Here is a 25910-nt window from a genome sequence, read left to right as displayed (position 1 = left end):
ACCTGGGACCCCTCAGTCCGCAGGCCGACGCTCCATCCACTGAGCCAAACCGGTTTTGGCTTCATAGGTTGATTCTTGTATGGGGATTGATCCCGAAATCTTGGTGTATTGGGATGATGCTCTAACCAACTGAGCTACCTGGCCAGGGTCCCCTATAATTCTTAATACAATTCTTATTACCCCAAACCAGATGTTTCTAGATTTCTCTCCATTGTATTATCCTTGGCCCAGATACTAGTAACTTTCCCAGGAGGTGTATGACAGGAGAACAGGGAGAGCGACCAAGACAAAGATAACTAGAGGCTTTTGCCAGGCCACCAATGGCTCCTGGGGCACCACTTGGGTACAACAGCTAGACAATAGCGCTCTCATCTGGGATGGAGTTGTTCTATAAACAGGATCAGCTGGCTGACCTGATAGAGGAATAGGGTGGGAGCCATTTGTCCAATATTTGTAACATTCTGTTACCATCTGGTAAGTCAGGTTCTGTGGGTTTTCAGAAGTATAAATTAGTGAGGAGGTGTGATAGTGAAGAGGGTGTGGTGGGTCATGTCCTTGGGTGGTGCCTACAGGAGCTCAGTGAGTAGGTGCCAAGGAATTTGAATCCTGGCTTTCCTGCTTTGTGGACACGCTCTGGGTGTTAAGAATGTGTTGTGTTATATCTGTGTGTGGTTTTATTTGAGCTACTTTGTTTAAAAGGCTGCTTTTGTTGTTGGTAGTATAGTTGTCAGAACAAATAAAGTGTTTACCAACAAAATATACTTAAGATTGAGAGTGCTTCATTTTGTAAACATTTGGGGGATGGTATAAAGAGTGGCTTTGGCTTGAGAATCTTGAGTTCTGTGAAATCCCTTAAAAAGTTACAGCTATTGGATCAGGGGAAATAAGCTTTTCCAACGAAAAAGGTACCACTGAGAACCTTAGGTGCTTGGTTCAGGAAATAATCACAAGAGCTTGTAACTTCCGTGGGGCTCTCCTAGCTTCATATCATGCTCTGGGCATTTCTAAGTGTTAAAGTCTATCCCTTATATAGCAGGAAACAAAGCAGTTTTGTCAAGTTATGTTAGCTACCTTGTTTAATCTCTAGGGGGGCACCAGTCAAAATGAAAATTCTATTTTGTTTGTGAATTTTCTTTGAATAAGGAGTGTGGACTACTGTCAATTATTTAGACATTACAATTTCAAACTTGGTATTAAAGGAAAACTTCTAAATGAATATATATTTTAAACACTCATAGCATCAGTTCTTAGTGGTTTTCCCAAGAACTCGATTTAGAGGGAACTGATAGCACAAGTAACATTTAAGAAATAGGTAAGGATGGCTTCAGAAAATGAATAGGATTATGGCTGGTGTTTTGCCATATATGACATAATATTAATAAAAGGAAAGACATGAGAAAAACTTCCTGAATAATCAACGGAAAACTCGCAGGAAAGAACCCTGACACCCGAGGACCGAAAGTAGAGACCACATAGAGCCTGGATTATTGCATGTACCATTATTACACTTAAAATAGTTTTTCTTGAAATATTAATGTTTATTGCATGTAAAAAAAAAAAGAAATAGGTAAGGAGGGCAGTTTCTGTATGTTGGCAGGGCGGGGTGGGGTAGGCTGGGGTTGAGGATACTTCTTAATTAATTAATTCATTTGTTTGTTTGTTTAAATTTATTGAGGTGACACTGGTCAATGGGGTCGTATAGGTTTCAAGTGTACATTTCTATGATACATGATCTGTATATGGCATTGTGTACCCGAAGTCGAATCATCTTCCATCACAATATATTTGGCCTCCTTTACCCTTTTCTTGAAGTTACAGTCATTTAGCAAGTGTACTGTCTTTTGTTGTTGTTTGTTTTATTGTTGATCCTCACCCCAAGATATATATATATATATATATATATATATATATATATATATTTTTTTTAGAGAGAGAGTGGAAGGGAGGGGGAGAGAAAGAATCATGATGTAAAAGAGGCACATCGATTGGTTGCTTCCTATACTCCCCCCACTGGTGCTGGGGATGGAGCCTGCAACCCAGGTACATGCCCTTGACCTGAATTGAATCTTCAACCCTTCAGTCTGTGTGTGACACTCTAACCACTGAGCAAACCGGCTAGGTCGTGTACTGTCTTTTTATGTAGATTGTGTTTAGAGAGGCTGAGAGCTGCTGGTAGAGATTAGAATTGAAGATTATCTTTGTCCCCCACCCCCGGATTCCTCCAAGCCACCACTTAGTACCCCCACTGAAAGAGAAACAGATGATGAGATGCAAGTTGATTTTGGTGACCTACATTTCACTCTAGCAGACTATTTCTGGAGCAAAAAAAATAAAAAAAAAAAGTGTTTACCTTTTTATTTTCTGGCATCCTTTCCACTGTTCCAGGAACAGAGAACTGAGCATTTCAGAGTGAGTTTGCATAGTACACATGTCTAAAAATGATTTAAATGGGAAATCCTAGGAGCACAGCAACAAGCATACAGAACTCCCCTCCCCCCAGTAAACTGAGGTTACCAAATTCATCCTCAGCAACTTTGATGAGCTTATTTTCCTTGCTGATGATTAAGCACGCCTGGTTTTTCCTCTGTCTGAACATCTGCAGTAATGGCTTCCCTCACCTGGAATGTGCACTCTTCTGAGTGTCTAAATTCCCCTGTGCTTTCACATCCAGCTGGACTGCCACAGCTTCCAGGAAGCCTTCCCTGCCTGTCTTTCAGCTTTCACCACCCGCCTCTGCTCCTTCCTTCTCAGAGCCCTTAGCCTGACCACACAACTTAACATTTACAGCTAATGTGTAACTAATAGTCCAGCTATGTGAGGTGCTTACCTTGTGCCAAGCTCTTCCTAATACTTGACACGAGCTTAATCATTGGTTCCTCACACCTACTCTATGAAATAGGCATTATTACCACCATTTTACAGGTGAGGCAGCTGAGGCATGAAGAAGTTAAGGAATTTGCCTAGCTCAATTCACACCACTGGCATAAGTAGCAGACCAAGTTAGGGACCCAGAACTAGACCAGGCAGTCTAGTTCTTTACATCCTACACTCTTATCTTGCTTTTAGTTTTCCTACATATCATATTCTTTACTCTCCATCCATTTGGGGAACCACAACTTCCTTTGCATCTCTTAATTCTAAAATAGTGCTAAGTCAATAAATGCTGGGTTGATTGAGGGTAAAAATGCTTCTACACTTAACGGTATCTTATAGTCTGGTTTTTCTGGAAATGTTGCATGAAATTAAAAATGGTGCATTTGCTTATTTGAGTGATAAAACTTTTGAACTCCCTTCTGTTTGCTATGTGAATGATAGGCAAGTTATTCAAAAAAGGAAATGCTCTTATATTCCAAATCTATTCGGAGCCTTCCCAGTCAAGTCCCTCTTTATTAACTGAGATAACCTCTCAGTAGGTTGAATCCCTTATCTGAATCCCTTATCCAGAACAGGCCCACAGAGCCTGCCTGGAGAGTTAAGACTTTCATAACTTCTTAGCTTCCCTCTTCCCTGTTGCTTTTAACATACATTGTAAAAGCTTTTCTGAAAAGAAAATAATGAAAACTCTAGCAGTAGTCAAACATGTAACCCAATATTGGGTATTCTTAGATATTAAACTGTTTTATTCCACCTTAGAAGAAAGACTTTTATTTATTTTTATAGTGGAACAGATTTGGTGCCAAATATACAATTGCAATTCTTTTAATCCACAGTCACTATTGTGAATTTAGAGTGGAAAACTAGGGAAGCAAGTTCAAGTTCCAGTGTAGTTGGTGCGATTTCCTGACTTACAATAGATCTTTTCCTTTTGGCTTAATACTGAATATTGTGCCACTTTGACAATAATTAATGAAGACAATTTACTAAAACATGAACTGTGTCATTTAGGGAAATAATAGAAAACTTATGCCCTAACAGCATATTGCAAGGGAAGGACAATAAAAACAAAAGATTTGTTAGTCATTAGGCTACTCAAACGTAATATTCATTCACCAGACATTGATTTCAGAAACTTTTTATTTTTTCATTCATCTTGTTACACTTTCTAAGTATGTCATTCACCTTTAGTAACAACCTGAGCTCATTCTGTTCTATATATTGCACCAGAATTAGAGTTGAAAGTTACTTGTGTTTCTCCCAGGTACACAATTAGGGTCACCTATTAAATGGGTCTTTGTCCTTCTCATTTCTAAAAAAAAAAAAATCTGTGAGTTTGGCAAATGTTGCCCATCTGATGGACTTTCTGAATTTAGACTTCCAAAGGTAGATAGCCCACATCTGAGCATTGGCCATTGTGTGGGCAATACAGATGTCCATCTTTTGTTTTTGAGATGGGTTCTAATATTCTGGCTTGTTGGCTAAGCTCAGTTTGTTAGTGACGTACAAACCAGGTCAAGGGCATGGGTTAGTTTGACTTGTTTTGGAGCCACAAACTGCACCTGTAATCCTAGTCAACTTTTTTTTTTTTTTTTTTAACTCATCATGCTTTTGGCTACAGAGGAGAGTAGATAGTACACTGGCTGTATCAGTGCATGGCCATTACCACTAGGGGCAAATATGGTGCCATGTTATAAACTGAACTGATGTGTGTGGGGTCCTTAATTTTTTCAGAACCCATGAGTTAGAGGCAAGGCTTTGCTGGCAGTTTGCCAAGGAACTATATGCTCTGACAGGTATCACGGCTGGGTCAGGACTAGGGGACATTTCCTAAAACTTTGTCCAAGTCCCATAAGCCTTGTCTTTTCCCTTTCTTGGGGGTGTGACTGAAGTCATTAGTGTGTTTTGGTGCCATTTCGGTGCTTATCTTTCATAAAGCTGCCGCAGATATGCACCTTAGAAGAGGGAGGGATAGTGGTCACCATCATTCACCGAGTGAGTCAGGTTGTTCATATGTGTCTAGGCATAAATTTGTATGTTTCATAGAAATTGGGTAAAAACCAAGTAGTGACATGTCTAAACACAACTTAATTTAGGACCTGCAGTTCTGTGACAAGGTCAGACTTGGGCCCCTCCTAAATCCTGACAACTTATTACAAAACTTATTGTAAAAAGTTAAAGAAAATGAAATGAACAAATGTAACCATTTGAAGGACCTTTTTGCACTATTTTACTCTTGATAGTTGGTGAAATTGTGGATACAGAAAACATCCTATGGTGCTATCCAAGGTAAATTATTTAGCACTTTGTTTAAATGCATTTATAGTTACCCTATAATAGTAGTTGTTATTTGATTTAAATGATGATGGCCAAAGAAACAATAATAACATTTGTTTGTTTCTAATTCTGTTTGTGTGTGGTAATTGTGATTGCATTAGTGGTGTGCCCACCCCTCTCCACCATACCCTTACCATCCCTACCTCCCATTGCTCAGCACTCAATGGTAATTCAAATTAATTAAAAGTCAGAGTGTGGAATGAAAGGTGCTGGAGTTGAAGCTGGTGGCTGATATTGCATCGTGTTTTCAGAAGGTTATTTGAATAGCCTGTCATTATATTTTGTGTTTTAAACATTAAGAATAGAGATTGGATCGGACTGGAAAACCTCTATGACCCATTTGGGGCTTGGTGTTCTGTGAGTAGGTGACACTTCCAACTACAGAAGTTCCAGGAACTGTGGCAAGAAACTGCCTTGCCTACGCCAGTCTCTGCTAAGAGGCTGATTTAAAACATGTTCTTTTTTGTTTGATCCAGTTTCTTTTGAGGTTATGACTGAGGCTTCCTTTCTTCCATACTCCACCTTTTCCTACTACACGCCTTGGATTGTAATTTGAGTGTGGAGGACCATCGAACTGCTGCCAGTCGGCTCTCAGCCTCCCTGTGGGCAGAGGGAGCCGCTGTCCCCAGGCTGCCAGTTTCCATATAAGGGGAGCCACGGTCTCTGACATTACAGAGAAACACATCTTTCCCCTGAACCTCCTAACTTAGGATGGGGAGCTTGTGGCAGCAGAGAGGGGAAGGTTTACATTTGAATTCTCCAGCGCGCAGATTGTTTTTCTGATGGAACAAGTTGGAGGAAGTACGTGGAAGGGAGGACAGAGGGAGTTACTGGGTTTCACTTATCTTATCATTTGTTTCCCTCTGGATTGCCTTTGTTTATACTGTCTCTTCAGGCCAGGAATTCCTCCAGCAGAAGCATGCATACACGTGGGGATATTCAGATGGCGCTTCCTTCTTGAGTTCCTGCTGACTTGGCTTTCCTCTCTACCGCCTGATCTGAAAGGAGGGCTGGGGATATTTAACCGGCTTTGGATTTTTCTGTTCTATGGAAAGAGATGTAAAATACTGACTTGAGGCAAATGTGTTAATGACTTTTCTGATGAGGAAAGAGGAGGATGCTATGTAGGTTTAAATTTAACATATAACTTATTTGTGTGTAGATTGTTTTTAGTCAGGAATGCTTGACACCTTGCATGAAATCCCTTCACCTTTGGTTGCTGCTTTGCAATTGCACAGAGGAAAAAGAAACCAGTTGATTTTAGATTCAGATTTGGGTACTCGGCACTTTTATGTTTTTAAAAAATATTATTATTGATTTCAGAGAGGAAGGGAGAGGGAGAGAGATAGAAACATCAATGATGAGAGGGAATCATTGATCGGCTGCCTCCTGCATGCCCCCTATTGGGGACTGAGCCCACAACCTGGGCATGTCTCTTGACCGGAATCAAATCTGGGACCCTTCAGTCCGCAGGCCAGCATTCTATCCACTGAGCCAAGTTTTATCCACTATGCCAAACCTGCCAGGGCAATATTGGCAATTTTAAACATTCTGGACCTCTTTCTTCATCTGTGGAACAAGGTAAAAATTCGAAAATTTTATGAGAAAGGTACCATCTTAAAATGACCTCACTTACGTGGCGTTGTGTAACATTGGCATACTACCCACTGGGTTTCTCTAGAATGGAGATCAGTTGGCCCCTGCTCTTAGCACAATGTACCTGAGACCCTGTTCTTGGCTGGAGCTGAACCCTCAAGACTGCATCTGTAGTCTTTTTTTCTTAATTGAATAGCCTCCAGTGCTGACTCTCAGGTCCATGTGATGAGGCTAGAGTCGCTAGACAGTGTCTTTGAGTGATCATCTAGTTCTGTTTAAATTGATAATTCTCTTTAAACCACAGTTTGACCAGTAGTGGTACCCAGGATGGATGTAGCCAGTTGTCATGTTTTGTTTGGATAGTACAGTGTTATTCTTAAAATGGAATGATTTTAGTGAGCATTTTGCTCTGGTTTGTCGAAGACTTCACCCCACCCCAGTGGCTCATACACAGTCACTTTATTTATGTGATATTTCTTTAGCTCATTAGCCCTTGAAGGCATTTGAGTTTCAGTTAAAAGGTAAACCTATTTTAAACTGCATTAAATTGTGATGAGAATCTCTTCAAACATTTATCCAGCAGTAGGTTGGCAAATGACCCAATCCAGGATCTCTCAACCCCAACACTATTGACATTTTAAACTGGATAATTGTTTATTGTGTGGGGCTGTATTGTGCACTATAAGATGTTTAGCAGCATCTTTGGCCCCTACCCACTAGATGCCAATAGCAACTTTTCCCCCATTTGTAACAACCAAAAATGTCTTTAGACATTGCCCAATGTCCGCTGGGGGCAAAATCAGCCTCAGTGAGAGCCAGCTGACACACTGGAATGGTCTGAGAACTTTAAACACTGGACCAAGCTTGGATATTTAGAGATAAATTGGAATTCATCTGGGAAACCGAGCTACCCTGCTGTTTTTATTTATTTGGGCAGTTGGTTAGAGCAAAGTAAAGGTCAGTGGATTAGGCCCTTTGGGGTCACTTCTCCATTCTTCCATGACCACTGCCTGGGAGGCCAGCCACATTTTAAGGACATGTCCTTGGTCACAACAGGGGACTGTGAGACACTGATGCTGGGTCAGGGCAAACCCACCAGAGCTAGTGGGTAAACAACTTTGAAGCCCATGGCCTGTGTTGGTAGATCAGTAATGTTATCTGTGGGTAAGGAAGATGAAGCTTCGGAGAAGGAAAAGGTCATCTCTGTCATTATTGCCAAAGGCCAAATGCTTAAAAAAAAAAGAAAAGAAAAAAGAGCCTTAAATCAGCAGCGTGGGAAGAACTCTGAAAAGGATTAATAGAGTGACATTCCATTTTTTTCTCACCCTTAAACAAGAATCTCTTTACAACTTGACTCTAAAACTTGGGCTTTGGCAACACTCAAACTGGCCTTGCTCTCAGAAAAACGTTGATAAGATTTTCAGTGTACAAAGGGAGAATGTTGTGAAGTTTCAATTAACCATCCCAAGCTCAGTTCTTGAGCAACTAATGCAAAGATAATGCTTGGGGAAGCACAGTTTCAGTTGAAAGGTAAACCGGAGTCCCTTATTAGAGGCAGAGGTGGGACTTCGGAAGGGATCCGTGCCTCTTCCCAAAGGCTGTGTGTTGGTTCTGCATCTCAAATGCACATCAGAATTTTGGCTGATTTTAGAAAGAGATGCCTAGGGGGTTTGATTCAGTGAGATTGGGGTTTGAGCTTCAGGCTCCCCAGGTAATTCTGATATTTAACTAGGACTGAAAACTAGTGGGAAGTGCAAATGATCTTGCATTTGGGAATGTGTGCTGGGCCCAGATGGCTGGCTGGTTAAATGTTTTGTTTTTTAAAATTTTGCATCCTTTTTGGCTTGAATGTGTGGGGGTATTTTTGTTTTCTTACTTTTCTAGAATTTTGAATTTGTGAAAAGGATTACTCTTTTACTCTTTACATGTTGTATATTATTTGGTACATGGAACCGAATGCTTCTAATAATCTTGAAGCTGTATTATTTTTTGGCAGGCTTTACTGAAAAACTTGTGGAAGTTATCTACTTTTCAAGATGCTTCTCTGAGAGGATTCAATTTGCATATTAACCTATTGCTTAAAAGACAAGGAAGCAGAAATCACCCTATCACAAATGGCCAACACCTTGGCCCTTGAGATAAAGTAGGTGGGAGAGTAGTTCAGTATCAGCTTCTCTTCTAGAAAAATCTACATCCTAGGAAGGACCTAAACATTTCAAAGCTAAGTTTAACTCAGGGAATTTCCCACCAGACTTTTCTCTCTGGTTTCATAAACATGAGGTAGATTTGTTTCCTGCAAGTATCCTTTAGCCAATGCCATGCCATGCGCCACCATGGAGGACTACAGAGTCCCAGCGTTATAATTGGAAAATGAATAAAATGGCTCCGTTCACTCAGATTTTGCTTAGAATTTCAGATTCAGATTTCTATCAAGCATAGCAGAGGCAAGGGACTAACTAAGTTTTAGGGGAAAACATTATACTGGGCATTTTATGGACTATCTCATAAAGCAACATTTCAAAACATGATTCATTCATTTTAGCATGTTAAAAAATGTTTAAGTGTTGGGTGTAAACATTTCGGAATGCTGTTTTAAAATCCCAGATTTTTTTCTTTGGAATATAGAACTCTTGTTTTAACTTAAATAAAGCTCAAATCATCCTCTGTCATCAGCTTCTGAAACAAACAAATTGCATTGAAGAGTCTCCCCAATGAAAGATTCATTGCTTTCACTGGCAAGTAGTTTCATGTTTTGCTTATTTGGATCATGTTTGTGTTTTTAAAGGGATGGTCACAGCATTAGTAATAGGAAGCAATACTCTACAATCCCAAATCACTGTTTTTCCAATATTTGTTATGCAATAGATCAAATCTTCTACCCTCGGTATTTTCCTTTCATAAATGCTGATTTTGAGTCTCAGATGGCCAGTGTTTTCTAGTGCTAGAGAAAGATGTGTTAGCGTGGCATGGTATAAAGAAAGGATGACAGATAAAAAGAAAGACAGAACACAGTGTTTCTTCATAGGATCTCTGAACTTTTGATGTCCGCAGATCTGTAGCTGTGGTCACAGGTCTCTGTCCCCAGTGGCTGCAGGGTCCTGGTATGCGTCTGCGATCAGACTGGGTGGTGCTGAGGCCAGGATCCTAGTCTCAAGCAGCTCTGTTTCCAAAGATGGCGTGGTCGCTGTCCCTATGATAATGTTTAACTTATAAATTTGGCACAGTAAGGAATTAACAACAATAACTAATAATAGAATAATTATAAAAATATACTGTAATAAAAGTTATGTGAATCTGGGCTCTCTCACAATATATCTTATTGTACTGTACTCACCTTGTGATGATAGGAGATGATAAAATGCCTAGTGATAGAATGTAGTAAGGTGAACGATTACGCATTGTGATGTAGCTACCTTCTGAGGATCTGTCAGAAGGAGGATCATCTGATTTGGGTGATCCTGGATCATCCGAGCCATGCTGATGGTTGAAATGTCAGGAGCAGATGATGTCAGTGGTTGGGGAAATTTAATATTTTCAGACTATGGTTGACTGCCAGTAACTGAAACCACAGAAAGCGAAATTGAAAATAAGGGAAGGGGGTTGGACTACTATACTAAGACCCACTGAACTCTATATTTTAAATGAATGAATTTTATGGTATGTGAATTATGTCTCAATAAAGCTGTTATTTGAAAAAAGGAGTCAGACTAAGTTAAACTTTAAAAACATAATTTTAGACCTTAGGGAGGTCTTACTTTTCCATTTCTTTACCTCATGTATATCTCAATTTTTTCCTCTAAATAAATAGTTGTATATCATGGACAAAAAATAATGGTTGTGATAATTCTTCCAAATTTATGGACCACTTTAGACATGGGAAACTTATAAAGAAATTTTTGTAGTAGAATCTGGCTTATAATTTTCTTATTCCTCTTAATTGTGAGCTAGGGTAGGTATTAAAGGATAGAAGCTTTGCACTATTTTATACCTGCTGTGATGGTGGGCTAAGGTTTAGGTGATACATTTGGCTTAGTTACACTTTGCTTTAAACTTGTTCCATTTGATATTTTGCAGGATTTTCCTGCTGTATGAGCCTTTACACCGTATAAAAAGCACTCAAGTATGTAATCTTGCCTGTAAAGCTAACTATGTGTGTTAGAAAAGAAATGTTTCACTTATAAGGGATTATGTAGCTCAAGGTTTCTCAGATTTGGATTCATGATCCTTTGAGAAACACTGCATAAAAAATTAAATTGCTGGATGTTTAGGGACTCATTTGATGCCAGTGGATCATAAACTTGTATGCAGACGTGGTCGGTAGGCTTTGAGGTACTGTGGTTCTATTCAGGAATAAGATGCTTATCTAGGCATATTAGTTTTATTGTTGAGTAATGAATTGCCACAAATGTAGTGGCTTAAAACTCCACCAGGTCAGAAGTCTGGGCATGCTTGGCTAGATTCTCTGCTCAGGGTCTCACCAGGCTAAAACTCGAGTCAGCCAAGGCTGCAGTTCTCATCTGGGGCGCAGGGGCTGATGTTGGCAGAATTTATTTCCTTGTGGCATTAGGACTGAGGACTGCTACCTGTTGGCCAGGGACTGCTTTTAGCTCCTAGAGGCCACCCACATTCCATGCCATGTGGTCCACACTGGCAGTTCACACATGGATGGTTGCTTTCTTCCAGACTAGCGGGCACACACTTTGACTTTCTTCTCTGCAATCAGCTGGGCAACGGCTTGGATCAGGCCAACCCAGGTAATCTCCCTTTGACAATAGAATAACATAACCAGGGGAGTGATATCTTATCATATTCACAGGTTTTCAAAGTTCAGCCTATGATACCAGATAACAGGATTTATGCCAGTAGACTTTGATGATTATTAAGATGAACATCGAAAATCTAAAAATGAAAGACACCTCACAAATGTGCTTCAGGATCCCCTCAGGTCTTCCTTCCTTAAATGGCTCCCGTCAGACTTAACTGCTTTTCATCCCTACTTTTTTTGTTTTAAGTAGAGTGAACATGGAGATTTAAAAAAAAGTTTTATTCTTGAAAATTTCCAACACACCACTAAGAATTACTAGCATAGCTAATGTGAGAATCCTCCTTGTATCACAGCTTCACCAGTTAACAGTTCATGACTAATCTTTCATTTCTACCACCAACTACTTTAAAGTATATTCCAGAGATCTTATGATTTTCTCTGTAAACATTTTTGTAATTATGTTCAAAATAATCAGGACTCTCTTTAAAAACATAACTAAAATACCACAATCAGAACCTATAATAATTTTTATATTATTTCTTTAAACTTACTGAACATCTCATCAGTTTTCAAATTTACCCTTTACTTTTTTAAAAATGTGTTCAACTCAGGATTTCAATAAGTTTCTTATATTATAGTTTTTGATATGTCCCCTAAGCCTCTCTAAATCCATGCAGGACTTTCCCTTGCAAATTACTTATGAAGAGAAAGAACCCTATTTGTCTTGTAGGGTTGTTTTAGAGACTGGACCTCATGGTACAAATCTCTCTGTTTCCTGTAAATTAGTTAAGATGAAAATAATTAATACCACAGACCTATCTGATCACTAGAGATAGAAAAGCTTCTTTGGGAAATAAAATGTATAGATAAAATTTATTAAATGCATTTGTGTATAGATAATTGGAAAAACATTTGGGAGTAGAGCAAGTATGTTGGGTTTTTCACAACTGTTATTGAGAGCAATCTAAGTGTTATGTACTTACAGTGTATGAATTAGTGCCGTTTAAAATCTTATAGAAAATATACAGCATATGGATTTAGTAAGTAACACTTGGATTTGTTTAGTTCTTTGGCCTAAGTGTTTTTGTTAAATCAGGTTTTAGCTCCCATAAAAGGGGGGGAAATTCTTAAGGAAGAAGGTGTTTCAGTTTTTGAGTCTTGGAAATAGCCATATTTTAAAAATTGTGAACATTATGAAATAATTTATTTTTCGTAATAGGGCTTTGCTAGTAATTTCATAATGTAGGCTCTCCAAAGATATGCCCTTTGTCCTCAAAGAACATTATGTATAGTTTAAATCTTCACTATTGGAATATTATATTTTTAAAAGTATAACACTTAATATTGTTTTAAAAGAAGAATTTTGTATGACTGCCATTGAAAGAAAGTAGAAGAGATTATTTTAAATTTTGTTTGGGAGGAAAATAGCATTGGGTTGAAAGAATTAAAATCTTAATTAAGAGCATAATAGCTTAGAATAGAGTACAGAACTTTTTCTGTAAAGGGCCAGGTAGTAAATATTTTAGGCTTTGTGGGCCATACTGTCCCTGTCAACTAATACTTCCATTGTGATAGGAAAAGCAGCCATAGACAATATGGAAACATGGGTGTGGCAAGTTGGGAAAAACTGACATCTTGACAACATTGAGTTTTATCCATGAATATGGAATATCTCTCCATTTATTTAGGTCTTTGATTTTGTCCATCAGAGTTTTATAGTTTTCCTTATATAGATATTGGCCTAGTTAAAAGGAAAAAAAAAAGCCAAAGATTATTTCTGGAGAACCTGCTCCACCACAAATAGCACTACACTGAAAAGATACTTAGTAATCTCTTTTGGGCATATCTAAAGCTTAGGGTTTTCCCTAAAAGTAGTCCATTCTCTGACAAATGTTGGCCTGCTCAGCATGGAAAATTTATAAGGCTATTCTGAAACTATTAACTCAGAAACTTATTCTATTTGACTATAAAAATTAGTATAGGTTACTATGTGAAAAAATGGGGCAAGTATAAGGAAATAGAGAAAAATCTCACAAAGGAGGCAAATAATGTTAATATCATGGGAAAATATCTTTATGAAGTTTAAAAATATTTTTAGTTAATATATATTAATTTTATTTATTGATTGATTTTGGGTGAGAGAGAGGAAGGGAAAAAGAAAGAAAGGTAGGTAGAGAGAGAAACATTGATTTGTTGTCCCACTTATTTATGCATTCATTGGTTGATTCTTATATGTGCCCTGACTGGGGATCGAACTTGCATCCTCGGCATATTGGGACAAAGCTCTAACCAACCGAGCTACCTGGCCAGGGCCAAAAAAATATTTTAAATTATATATTATCTGCACTCTTTTGCATCCTTTCCCCAACAAAATGTTGTTATAGCATTTTTCATGTTATTAAAACTTTGTATTATGGTAAAAAAACACATACCATAAAATTTACCATCTTAACCATTATTAAGTATACAGTCCAATAGTATTAAACATATTTTGCATTGTTGTAAAACACATCTCCAGAACCTTTTCACCTTGCAGAACTGAAACTCTGTACCAATTCCTCCTTTGCCTCTCCCCCTATCTCCTGGTAACCACCATTCTACTCTATGAATTTGACTACTTTAGATACCTCATATAAGCGGAACCATACAGTATTTGTTCTTTTGTGACTGGCTTATTTTACTTAGCATAAAGTCCTCAATGTTCATCCATTTTGTAGCTTGTGATAGGATTTCCTTCCTTTCTAAAGCTGCATAGTATTCTGTTTTATGTATATACCACATTTTGCTTATCTCTTCACCCACTGATGGACATTTGGTTTCTTCCACCTCTTGACAATTGTGAATAATGCTGCTATGGATGTGGGTGTGCAAATATCTCTTTGAGAACATGCTTCCAGTTTTTTTGGATATGGAAGGTGGGGATATACCTAGAGCCTGGGTCATATGGTAGTTCTATTTTTAATATTTTGAGAATCTGCTGTACAATTTTATATTCCCACCAACAGAAGTACACATCTTCACCAACATTTGTTATTTTCCGGGTTTTTGTTTTTCTGATAGTAGCCATCCTAATGGGTCGTAAGGTTATTAAAACTCTTAATAAATTTCTTAGATGGTGGCATTTATTTCTAATTTATGTGCAGTATAGGGTAATCATTTTCCTAATTTTTTTTCATTAAAAACTTATGAACATTTTGTCATATTTCAAACCATTTTCTTAGGATACATTCTTAGAAATTAAATTAATAGGTCAAAAGGTATATAATTTTAAAGCTTTTTGTAAGTACTGCCAAATGGTCCTCAAGAAAGGTTTTGCCAGTTGACACTGAATTAGGGTGTTAAAGCATCTTTCATTTCACCCATGACTATGCTGAGTATTACCTTACAATTATCTGTCATTGAGCAACTGACAAGTGCTTTCACATTGTATTTTAATTTGCATTTAAAAATTTTGTTAAATCTTTTTTTCTCTCTAAGCTATTTGTACTTTTCCTTTCTTTCTCAAGTGGCCTGTTTACCCATTTATCTGTTTAAATCTCAATGTTTTGAACAGATCATAAAAGAAATTAATTAGCACTGCAAATATGAAGCTATCAAAACTTTTCATAATTGCAGTAAACAATCATGGAATCCATTAGAAGGAAACTTATGAGACCTCTGGGCACATTTAAAATTACCAAAATATTTCTCTGTGATTAAGGGTTTCTGGCTGCAGATTTGCAAATTTAATTATCTTAACAAGCCCTTTCCTCATTATCTGGAGGGAAAGCTTAGGCCAGCTCCTGTCATTTTATGGCCAGTTTGCGTTTCGCGGAGTTTGCCTCAGTGGTTTTCCTACTTTATGTGGCTTTTCTGCTGATAGCGAGATTGCTATAGGGAAGGCATTTCTGAAGGCAGATAGAACAGGGACATGATATGTAGTTTTTCCGTTGGACTGAACATGTTTGGAAGAATAGGAGGTAGAACAATGAAATAATCCAAATATTATGAGGGGGGAGACAGGAGTTTATATTAGAATGGTTTATGTGATAAAAGAAATGTTATACCCAGTTCTTTTTCTTTATAAATGTATTGTAAAACAGATACTCAGATGCTTAGCTAAAATATTTAAAGCATTGTCTGTACAGAACCCAATGTTAGAAAAATACTGTACTCCTCATGGCCCAGTTGCCTTCGTGTCATCAACATAAGTCAATATTGTGAGGGAAATTGGTTTCCATGTACCTTAAGTGCTTTAGATTTGTTCTCATTTAGACAGAAAATAAAAAAGGTTCATGTTTTGAAACTAATTTTAGATGGTTATGGTAACCTAATAATAGAACATAATACCGTGTTTTCCAGCACATTTTAGAGAAGACCGCTTATTCAGTGTTATGGTTGTGTTGTGTTTTTTTTTTTTCTGGAACTCATTTGATGTGCAGCGTCTGTCTGTCTGTCTTTGTTCAAAGAGTAACAAACAAAATGCACAACACATCCTGTGGGGCTTTCTTTAAGACGAATGTTGGCAAGTAGTCCCTGTGCATTTATTGGGAGATGTGGTTTGACCCAAGGGTGTATAGGTTGTTAGGATAGTATTCTCTGGAGTAAAGACCAAGATCCTAAGGAGAAGGTCACCTTTGCACTCTCCTCCCGGAAACATCAATTCATGTCTTCCTAGCCCGGAAGAATAAATATTTCAGGCAATTGGTTAGTTCCCAAGCGCCATTCAAGTCACAAGTGGTTTGACTCAAAATTGACTGAGAGAGCCCTAGCTGGTTTGGCTCAGTGAACAGAGTGTCAGCCTCGGTCTGAAGGGTCCTGGGGTCCCAGGTATTAATCTGGTCAAGGGCACATGCCTGGGCTGTGAGCTTGATCCCCAGGTGTGGGGCATGCAGGAGGCAGCTGATCAATGATTCTCTCTCATCATTGATGTTTTCTCTCTCTCTCCCTTCCTCTCTGAAATCAATAAAAATATATTTTAAAAAATTAAAAAAAAATAAAATTGACTGACAGCAGACTTTCCAAGAGTACCAAATGCCCTTTTTTGCCACATCTACTTCAAGGGTGAAGACTGTTCTCAGCAAGCAGACTGTTGACATTCTAGAAAATGTGACAGGACGCACAGTTATTGTGAAGGGCCCTAGAGACACCTGCGGAGGGACTTCAATCACATTAAGTAGAACTCAATCTCCTTGGAAAGAAAAAGAGGCTCTGGTTGACAAATGGTGGGGAAATAGAAAGGGACTGTTTGCACTCTGCAGTCATGTACACAACGTGATCAAAGTGTGTTACATTGGGCTTCCCTCAAGATGAGGTCTGTGTGGGCTCACTTCCCCATCGGTGTTGTTATTCCGGAGAATGGTTCTTTTGTTAAAATCAGAAATTTCCTGGGCGAACAATATATCTGCAGGGTTCAGATGAGGTCAGTTAGGCATTGCTTGTTCAGTATCTCAAGCCCAGAAAGATGAGTTAATTCCTGAAAGAAACGACATTGAACTTGTATCAAATTTAGCTGCTTTGATTCAGTAAGCCAAAACAGTTAAAAACAAGGATATCAGAAAAATTTTGGATGGTATCTATGTTTCTAAAAAAGGAACAGTTAGTTCAGCAGGCTAACCAATAAGATCTAAGTTGTTCAGCAAGATGCCAGATGATTCCTCAGACTTATTTGTGATATTTTAAAGATGCAATAAAAGCTAAAATTGATTAGAGGTGGGAAGTACCAAATGCCTTTCTAAGTAAGGAATCAGACAAATATAAAAAACTGCTCTGTTATTTTCTGATTCTCCCATCCTTTGTTAATTCTTATTATAAAAGTTTTAGGTTGACTATGACCAATCAATTCACATTTTGTAATGTTCTTTATTTAGTTTTAACTTTTTAAAGGGGCTGCTCCTAAGTAGGTCAAACTTTGACATTTTGTAGGATATCATTAATTTTCTACTGAGATGGGCAACTATCATTTGGTTTGTATTTACTGAGCAACTCAAATGTATAAGTTATCTTATTTTCTATTGAAGAAACATTTTTAATACCTAAGCTTAAAAGTGACAAAGTATAGGCTTATTTTATAGCAATAATGCTATAATTTATTTAGTACAGTCATCTAGTTGAGAGGCATGAACTTTTTTAAAGTGAGTATTTTTTATAGCATCAAACCAAAAGCCCTTATATTATGAATTATCCCATGGAGAACTAATAGTAATTAAGTCAAAGTTTCAAACTACGTGTTATGACTCAAATTGTAGAAAACTCTCCAGTAGGCAGTGCTAATTTTTTAAAAAATATATTTTTACTGATTTCAGAGAGGAAGGGAGAGGGAGAGAGAGATGGAAACATCAATGATGAGAGAGAATCGTTGATTGGCTGCCTCCTGCACACCCCCTACTGGGGATTGAGCCAGCAACCCGGGCATGTGCCCTTCACTGGAATCGAACCAGGGACCCTTCAGTCTGCTGGCTGATGCTCTATCCACTGAGCAAAACTGGCTAGGGCGGCAGTCTAATTCTTTAGCCTCTATCTACTTGTGTGACTTTGGCCAACAATCTTCTGGGTTTCAATTTCCTTACCTGTAAAATGGAAAGGTTAGCTCACCAGTTCTGTGACAGTTTTGTTGTATCTTCAGTGGTTTTTAAAGGAATGTAGCATTCACTGTCTGAGTTGATTCTGTTCTGAATCAGAAGTCAGGATGCCTCCTTTTTAGACCTGGCACAATTTAAACCTGGAATGAATTATTTGCCTACTGTAAATTTAGTGTGATGACAGAATCAGAGTTAGAACTCAGATCTCCTGAACATTGCATCTCAGATGATTAACTGACACAGCCCTGGATGTCAGATCGATGTGTCCCTTCCCTCACTTCCTATTCCCTCCAAAGCCATGGCATACAGTGTTTATCTAATGATTATCTAATATGACATTTCTTTCCTGCCTGGACATGGCCTCAGAATCCTTCTCAAAGCAACAAAGGCATCTAACTAGTTGTACACTGTTGGAAGTAAAATCTTTAAAATAAAGCCCACTGTAACTTATCTTAAGAAGATTTACTTACATTGTTTAACTCAGGTGGAGTATTGTTGCTTTCTCTTTAGTAGTGGTTCACAATGTAATGATTCCTTTTTAATTTAAAAAGAAACTATAGATTCCCACAGGACTATGAATTCAGTTACACTTAAATGGATTTCAGTTTTATTAATCACAGTATCTAAATTTATTTTTTTAAAATGAGCATACATATCTATGTGAGACATTTTACATGCTTATAAATGATACCTTCCCACCCCCTTCCACCCCCCACAACAAGACTCAGGCATTAGAAACCATTACTCTATACCACTTTGTCTTTTTTTTTCTAAGTAGGGTGAAGTTGTTTTGTTTTTATTTTTAAAATGCATTCTTTTTTTTTAAAGTTATTTATTGATTTGAGAGAAAGAGAGGCATCAATTTGTTGTTGCACTTAATTATGATTCATTGGTTGATTCTTGTATGTGTCCTAACCAGGGATCGAATCCACAACCTTGACATATTGGGATAACACTCTAACCAACTGAACAACCCAGCCAGGGCAAGATGAGGTTTTTGTTTTAAGAGATCTCAGTGGTTTTCATACTATGTGCTGTAGAGTCCCAATTCTAGCAAATGCCTCATGGGAGATTCCCTCCCCCCCTGTCTTCCCCCCCCCCCCCCCCCCCCCGCCCCCCGCCACTTCCAGCTTTAACCACCCTGACTGCTTCAAACTCTTCTATATTGGGGTTCTTTATGAGATTTCATTTGGATAAAGGATTTCACAGCTTAAAAAATATTGAAAACCACTGCTAATCCCACCTTCCCATTTTACACAGTGTTTCGGGGTTACCCTATTAGGATAACCAGGATGAAGAGCTCCATTGTCCGACTTACAGGCCACTCTTCATCTCCCTACCTGAGCTGCTATTCATGGAACCCCTGGAGGATGTAAGCTGACACCACTGCCAGCTGAGAGTGCAGCACATGCTTATATGGAAAGAAAAATTGTTTGCGTTGTAATACCAGGGGACTCAAATCTGTTCCACCCTTGATTAAAAGGTTATGTGGTGTACATATTTGTAAATGGTTGTCTTGTTTGGGTGTGGGCTTCTCTCACTATTTGGCGTGGGTGGAGGGATGGTGAAACCTTTCTTTTTTAAACTTGATTTTCTTATAAAACAGTAAAGAGCTATGCCATGGGCAGAAGACAGTTTCCTTTTTCTTTTCTCCCAATGCTGTGTCCTTCCCTATTGTGTTTGTGGCATGCTTTACCTTGATCTTATTTTAACCACTGTCCAAGCAGTCTCTGGTCTCTTTACTGGATTTCACCGTTTATCAAAGCACAACTTCAGAGCTCACTTCTCCTCAGTGGTCACCTATTGCCATTATTACATCAACATGCCATCAAGATATCATGCCTGCCTGGTCTGGCTACTTTTTTTTTTTTGCCTAGGATTTAGCATGAAGCCAAAAGTCCCTCCAAAGTTCAGTGTGATTCCTAGGACTTGCTTACCTCGCTTGGATGTTGGGGCCAGGTGATCCAGAATAACGCAACAGTATCTGCTGACAGTCTGTAGAGGCTGCTGTGTCCATCTCATCTCCACACCTGGGTGTGGGGTGTTAAGTGTTTCCCACTTAGATTCTTCTTGGTTGGTAGGGCCTAGATAGTGCTGACTGCCCCCGCAGACCCCTGCCAGGCTGCCTGCTTCCTCACCCTCCTCAGGAAGGTCATCTTGTGTAGAAACACTTTTCTGTTAACTGTGGCAAAGCCAAACGCTTCTGTTCATCAATATTTTCAACTTCCTTGTTTCTCATCATCAGAAATGACTTTCTCTGGCCCACCTCACTGTTTACTAAAGCAGAAGAGCAAAAGTTAAGAATATAAAAGGAAGAGTACTGACCGGGTAGCTCAGTTGGTTAGAGCGTTGTAGGTTCGCTCTCCAGTCAGGGCACATCCAAGAATTAACCATTGAATACATAAATAAAGGAACAACAAATCTCTTTCTCTCTCCCCCCTTCCTCTCTATCTCTAAAATCAGTTTTTAAAAAATAATGTAAAAGGAAGAAAGAAAACAAACATGGGAAAGCCTTACATTAGACATATATGATCATTAGACAGTTGAGCAGTAATTTTTGCTTCTAAGTCATAAAGCTGAGATGTAAAGGAGATTTCGGGAACTTAGTGAAAGACTTCACTTGAGCATGGATTTCTTCTTGTCATTTCCCACATGGAAATTAAAAAGCTATTTGCTATTTTTACTGGGAGATATTTTCCTCTCATTTGTCAGCTTTCTAAGTCTCTCTTCTTTCAAAATGAGCTAGGATGGTTAATTGCAAATTCTTTATCCATCTAAGGAAAGATTGTACGCGAGCTTTAGTTGTCACAGCATGTCACCAACACCACTCTAGAGAAAGACCCACCAAGTTCTCTTCAAGGGGAAAAGCTTGGTGAGCAACATAATGAGTTAGAAGGACCCTTAAAGTATATATGAACTTTGTGTGCTTTGGTGGACATATTTCACTAATGGTAACTTAGTTTTTTCCCAAGGCAAATTAGGAACTAGGAGATGTTAAAATGTCCACTGCTTGTATCTGTGTCACTGGAATTATTGATTAGCTTGTGATAATCACAACCAAAGTGACTGCTGTTTCAAGTAAAAGGAGGGTAACCTCAAAGATTATGACCCAAAAGTTGTTTTAAAAAGGCATCCCTAGAAATCTGAGTCTTGTTAACTGTAATGTGTCAATATCAATTTCTTTTGATAATGTACATAAGACATCACTAATGGGGGATGCAGGAGACTTTTCTGTACTTTTTTTTCAATTATGAGTCTATGGTTCTAGAAAGATAAAAAGTAAAAACAAACCAAAAAAAAATACACAAAATCCTGAAAAGAATAATTACCATTCCAGATAAGACATTTCAGGTCTGAATTCCCTCCCTCCTTCCTTCTTTCTTTCCTACCTCCCTCAGCTGTGCTATTGAGTTATATTTCACATACATAAGTCACCTATTTTAGAGTAGTTAGTTTTTTCTGTGTTCATTGATTTATTCACAAAGTTGTAGAGCCATCACCACAATCTAATCCTAGAATATTTCAACTCTCCAAAAAGAAACTATAGGCATTAGATGTCATCTGTGTACCCCATCTTCCCCCACCCCATTTGCATCCCAGGCAACCATTAATATGCTTTTTTGTTATTGTTTTTAATCCTTACCCGAGGATATTTTTCCATTGATTTTTAGAAAGGAGGAAAAGAGACACAGAGAGAGAAACATTGATGTGAGAATGAGACATCAATTGGTTGCCTCTAGCACAGTGATGGCGAACCTTTTGAGCTCGGCGTGTCAGCATTTTGAAAAACCCTAATTAAACCCATGACCCTTCAGTCCATGGGCCAATGCTCTATCCACTGAACCCAACTGGCTAGGGCAATATTATGCTTTTAAAAAATTATATGTTTTTGTTAATTTCAGAGAGAGAGGAAGGGATAGGGAGAGAGAAACATCGATGTGAAAGAGAAACATTAATTGGTTGCCTCCCAATTGCACCCGGACTGGGGACCGAACCTGAAATCTGGGCATGTGCCCTGACCAGGAATCACTTGGTGACCTTTTGGTAAACAGGATGACACTCAACCAACTGAGCCACACCAGCCGAGCATCATTAATATACTTTTTGTCTGTATGGGTTGGCCTATTCTGAACATTTAATGTAAATGGAGTCATACAATATATGGCCTTTTGTGACTGGCTTCTTTCATTTAGTATAATGTTTTCAAAAGTTCATCCATGTCAGAGCATGTATTGGTACTTAATCCTTTTTTTTACCAAATAATATTCCACTATATGGATATACCACATTTTGCATATTTATTGATGTTTAGGTTGTTTTCCTTCTTTGGCTAGTATGAATAATGCTACTGTCAACATGTGTGTATAATTTTGTGTGAACATATGTTTTCAATCCTCTTGGGGTAAATACCTTAAGTGTAGAATTTCTGGGGCATATGGAGACTATGTTTAACACTTTGAGGAACTGCCAAATGATTTCCAAAGTGGCTGCACTGTTTTATACTCCCACCAGCAATAACTGAGTGTTTCAATTTCTCCACACCTCAGGTGTTTCCTAAACACTGTGTTTTTATTATGTTTACAAAATGTTTCCTCTTGTCTTGGTAGGTGGGGGAGCATGGAGTTGAATGATAATTTGGAGGAAATGAAAGAAATGAAAATCAAATAAATTATTTTCAGATTGGCTCAGCATAACTCTGGAAACCTTTCAGCCTTGAGCCTACAAACCTTCCTGTTTGACTGGATATGACATTACCAGGAATTTTACTTTCCTGCTTTTATTCTCCCCGAGGAGAAAAAAGAAATATGTATTTTCCTCAGCTAGACATGGAGGGTTCAAACAAACATAAAGGACCCCTGAGTTATTAATAATTCCACGGGAACATGGACTTGGTTTATGCCCAGATTCGTTTCTCTAAAATCATTCTCTTGGTGCTTCCTCTGCACTGTTCTCCACCAGAGCGTAACTTAAGAGCTGAATCAAGGTTTGTTCAGTTGGTGTTTGGAAAAGAAACGGTGACTGGATGCTGGTCAGCTGGCTCAGGGCCGTTGGCAGGCCTGCCACACACCATGCTTTCTGCAGGCCAGAGCCTCTCAGGCTCTTCAAGGCCTGCAACAGGCGGTTATGTTTGAATTTACCATCTGAGCTAAGAATGACAAGACCTTTTATAATTGCCATGGCAATCAAGTCTGGAGATTCCGGAAGTGGCGCAGTGCATCAGCTAAGATAAAGACCACATCTTCTGTGCCCTGGGCAGCCCACCAGGGGAGTAGGCAGGGCCGGGAACACCAAAAAATGTCGTTTCTTAGTTGTGGTATATAAATATGGCAACTCCTACTGTGTCCTGGCACTATTGGTTACTTTTGGTCATATATTGACAATAAGCAAGTAGTTTTGCCTCCTGAAACCACTGTAACAGAGAAGGCCCGCCTCTTATGATTGCCCCTCTCACATCCCACCCATTTTTATTCTTGCAGAGCAGAACTTGATGAATAATATTTATTTGCAAGGGTAGATTCCCTCCAGATTTTCATTCACTTACCCAGGGTGAGCCCTTGACATTCTCCTTGTGGGTAGGGTTCATTACTTTCAGGTAGGGTCTAGATGAGTGTTGGTCCCTAGGGCCTCTCCAGTGCTGTTTTAGCTGATCTCCTTGAGCAGTGACTAGACTAGACAGACCTCCTCTGACTTCCCTGAATGTTTTACTCAAATCAGGAGAGGACCCCATGTTTCTAGTTTCTCTCCATTTCAAATTGCTCCTCTCAGGCACATTCATTCAGTGTGTCTTGTGTTATCTCCGTCAAATCTATATCTTGCTTCCATTAAAATGAGGTTGGAGGTGGGGGTGTATGTGTATGTGTATGTGTATAGGGGTGTGTTGTTTGAACACCTGCCTACTTATTACACCATGCAAATTGCCTAACCATTTTATTAAGCTTATATTTTAGATTAGACAAAAACAAGATTTTAAGTACATCAATTTCAAGGATCAATTTCATATCACCATGAAGAATTTAAGATTAGGATAACAGTTGACGTGTTTTCTGTTGGCTAACCCATTGTGTAATTTCTGCAGTAGTTAATGTATTTGGCTTAATGATATCAGTTGGAACTATAAAGAACTGAATTTTAAATATATACAATGCATATATGTTTCTTTTTGCTTGTTTGCGGCCCAGCTATGCTTTGACCAGATTGAGAGTTCATAAACCTTCCCAAACTCTCCAAAATGGAAGTTTCTAGCAGTTTAGAACTGATCTTCAATACATATTTGTTCACTTGGCATTGTGTTTGACCTGGTCTTGGGAGAAAGAGGACTATCTGAAAAAGCCTGGTTCTCATGGGTGTGGGGAGTGGAAAACTGGCTCTTCCTAATTTTATATGCACCTTTTTTATTACTGACCACAGTAAACTCAGAGAGGCAGCCTGTCTGATCTGCCACTTCTCAAGACCAGCTCCCTGTGAGTGTCTGTGACTGATTTCTAAGGCAGTAAGCATTTATCAAGCACCAGTCACCATTAAAACTTCATACAGCTACCTTCAACTTGAGTACCGTAAGTGGATTTATCTACATTACAACTTATCCACAGACAATCATCCTTTTATCTCTCTGTGACATTTTCACCTTTGATGGGCTTCTGATTATATCAGTGTGGATTTACTGCAGTTCTGAGTGAAATTTTAGATTCGATTTTCTAAATAAAACATGTCCTATGCTGTCCAATATGGTAGTGAATAAGCTGTACATGGCTATTTAAATTTTAATTAGTTAAAATTAAATTCAGTTCCTCGCTCATACTGGTCACATTTCAGACCCTCATTGGCCTCATGGGGCCATTAGACAGTGCAGATAGAACATATCCATCATAACAGCAAGTTGGCTGATTGTAGACTTTTCTCTACCCCAGAAGATCCCAGGAAGCCGTTAATCACAGTAAAGGAAAAGTTTGCTTAGGTGAATTCAGGTGCTGGAAAATTTCTGCTGTCTGTCCTGGGCCTAAAATGAGAAAAATAAGTAGATGTGCCACTCGTGCTCTGTTTTATTCTGGGCAGTGTTTCCTGGCTGTGTTGTTTGTTTGTTTGTTTTCAAAGGTCTGTGAATGTCTATAATCAGACTTGCTCATATTCAAATGAAAGTTTAATATTCTGAAACAGTATATAAATTATTATCTACTATCTCCTTCCATTAGAGCCAATACTTCTAATTCTAGGTCCAGGAGTGAGATGAGGGTAAGTTAAAATTTTACCAAGATTTGATTACCTGAGGATCTTGAGCATGGTTGTACCTTCCCCACCTCCTTTGTTCCCTAGCTCTCACTCTCTCTGAAGCACTTTAGAGCCTTTCCCACTCTCCTTTCCCCAGGTGCCCATATCCTTGCTTGCTTTCTCCTGAGTTCCAAGGCCCTTCTTTTGCCCTGTAATTTGTTTCTTGAACCTACACAGCCCAGCTGGCTCATTTCTTTTACCTGTTTGACTTTCTCAATAAATTTTGCTTGCTTAAATAAAGATTTGATTATCACTATTGATATGCTTTCTAATGGTACATCTATCTATGAGTTTCATCTTACTCAGGTTTTGTCTTTTGGAGAGTTCAGTTTCATTTTGGTTTAAATGTGTGCTATTGGCTTTTAGTTCTTTGGGGATAGTTTTAAGATTGATTATTTGTTAACTAGTGGCCTGGTGCACGAAATTCTTGCATGGGGGAGGGGGTGTCCCTCAGCCTGGCCTGCACCCTCTCCAATCATAGGGACTCGGGGGATGTACGACTGCCGGTTTAG

At 38.7% G+C, this 25910-nt stretch overlaps 1 protein-coding gene across 7 annotated transcripts in view; it reads left to right on the top strand.

Annotated features, from left to right (window-relative positions):
* The window catches only part of DAAM1 (dishevelled associated activator of morphogenesis 1), a 156889-nt gene that overhangs the window by 3726 nt on the left and 127253 nt on the right, over positions 1 to 25910 (top strand). Inside the window, exon 1 of one of the 7 annotated variants that reach the window (XM_023763242.1) lies at positions 24544 to 24686. The exons of the other annotated variants lie outside the window; for them this stretch is intronic. The gene's annotated coding sequence lies outside the window, so the exon portion shown is untranslated. Of the gene's footprint in view, positions 1 to 24543; positions 24687 to 25910 lie in introns of those variants that run through there. 7 annotated transcript variants of the gene reach the window in all.

This window comes from Myotis lucifugus, unplaced genomic scaffold (assembly GCF_000147115.1).
Source record: "Myotis lucifugus unplaced genomic scaffold, Myoluc2.0 scaffold_278, whole genome shotgun sequence".
Classification (NCBI taxonomy): Eukaryota; Metazoa; Chordata; class Mammalia; order Chiroptera; family Vespertilionidae; genus Myotis; species Myotis lucifugus.
This window is presented reverse-complemented; position numbering and strand designations above follow the sequence as displayed.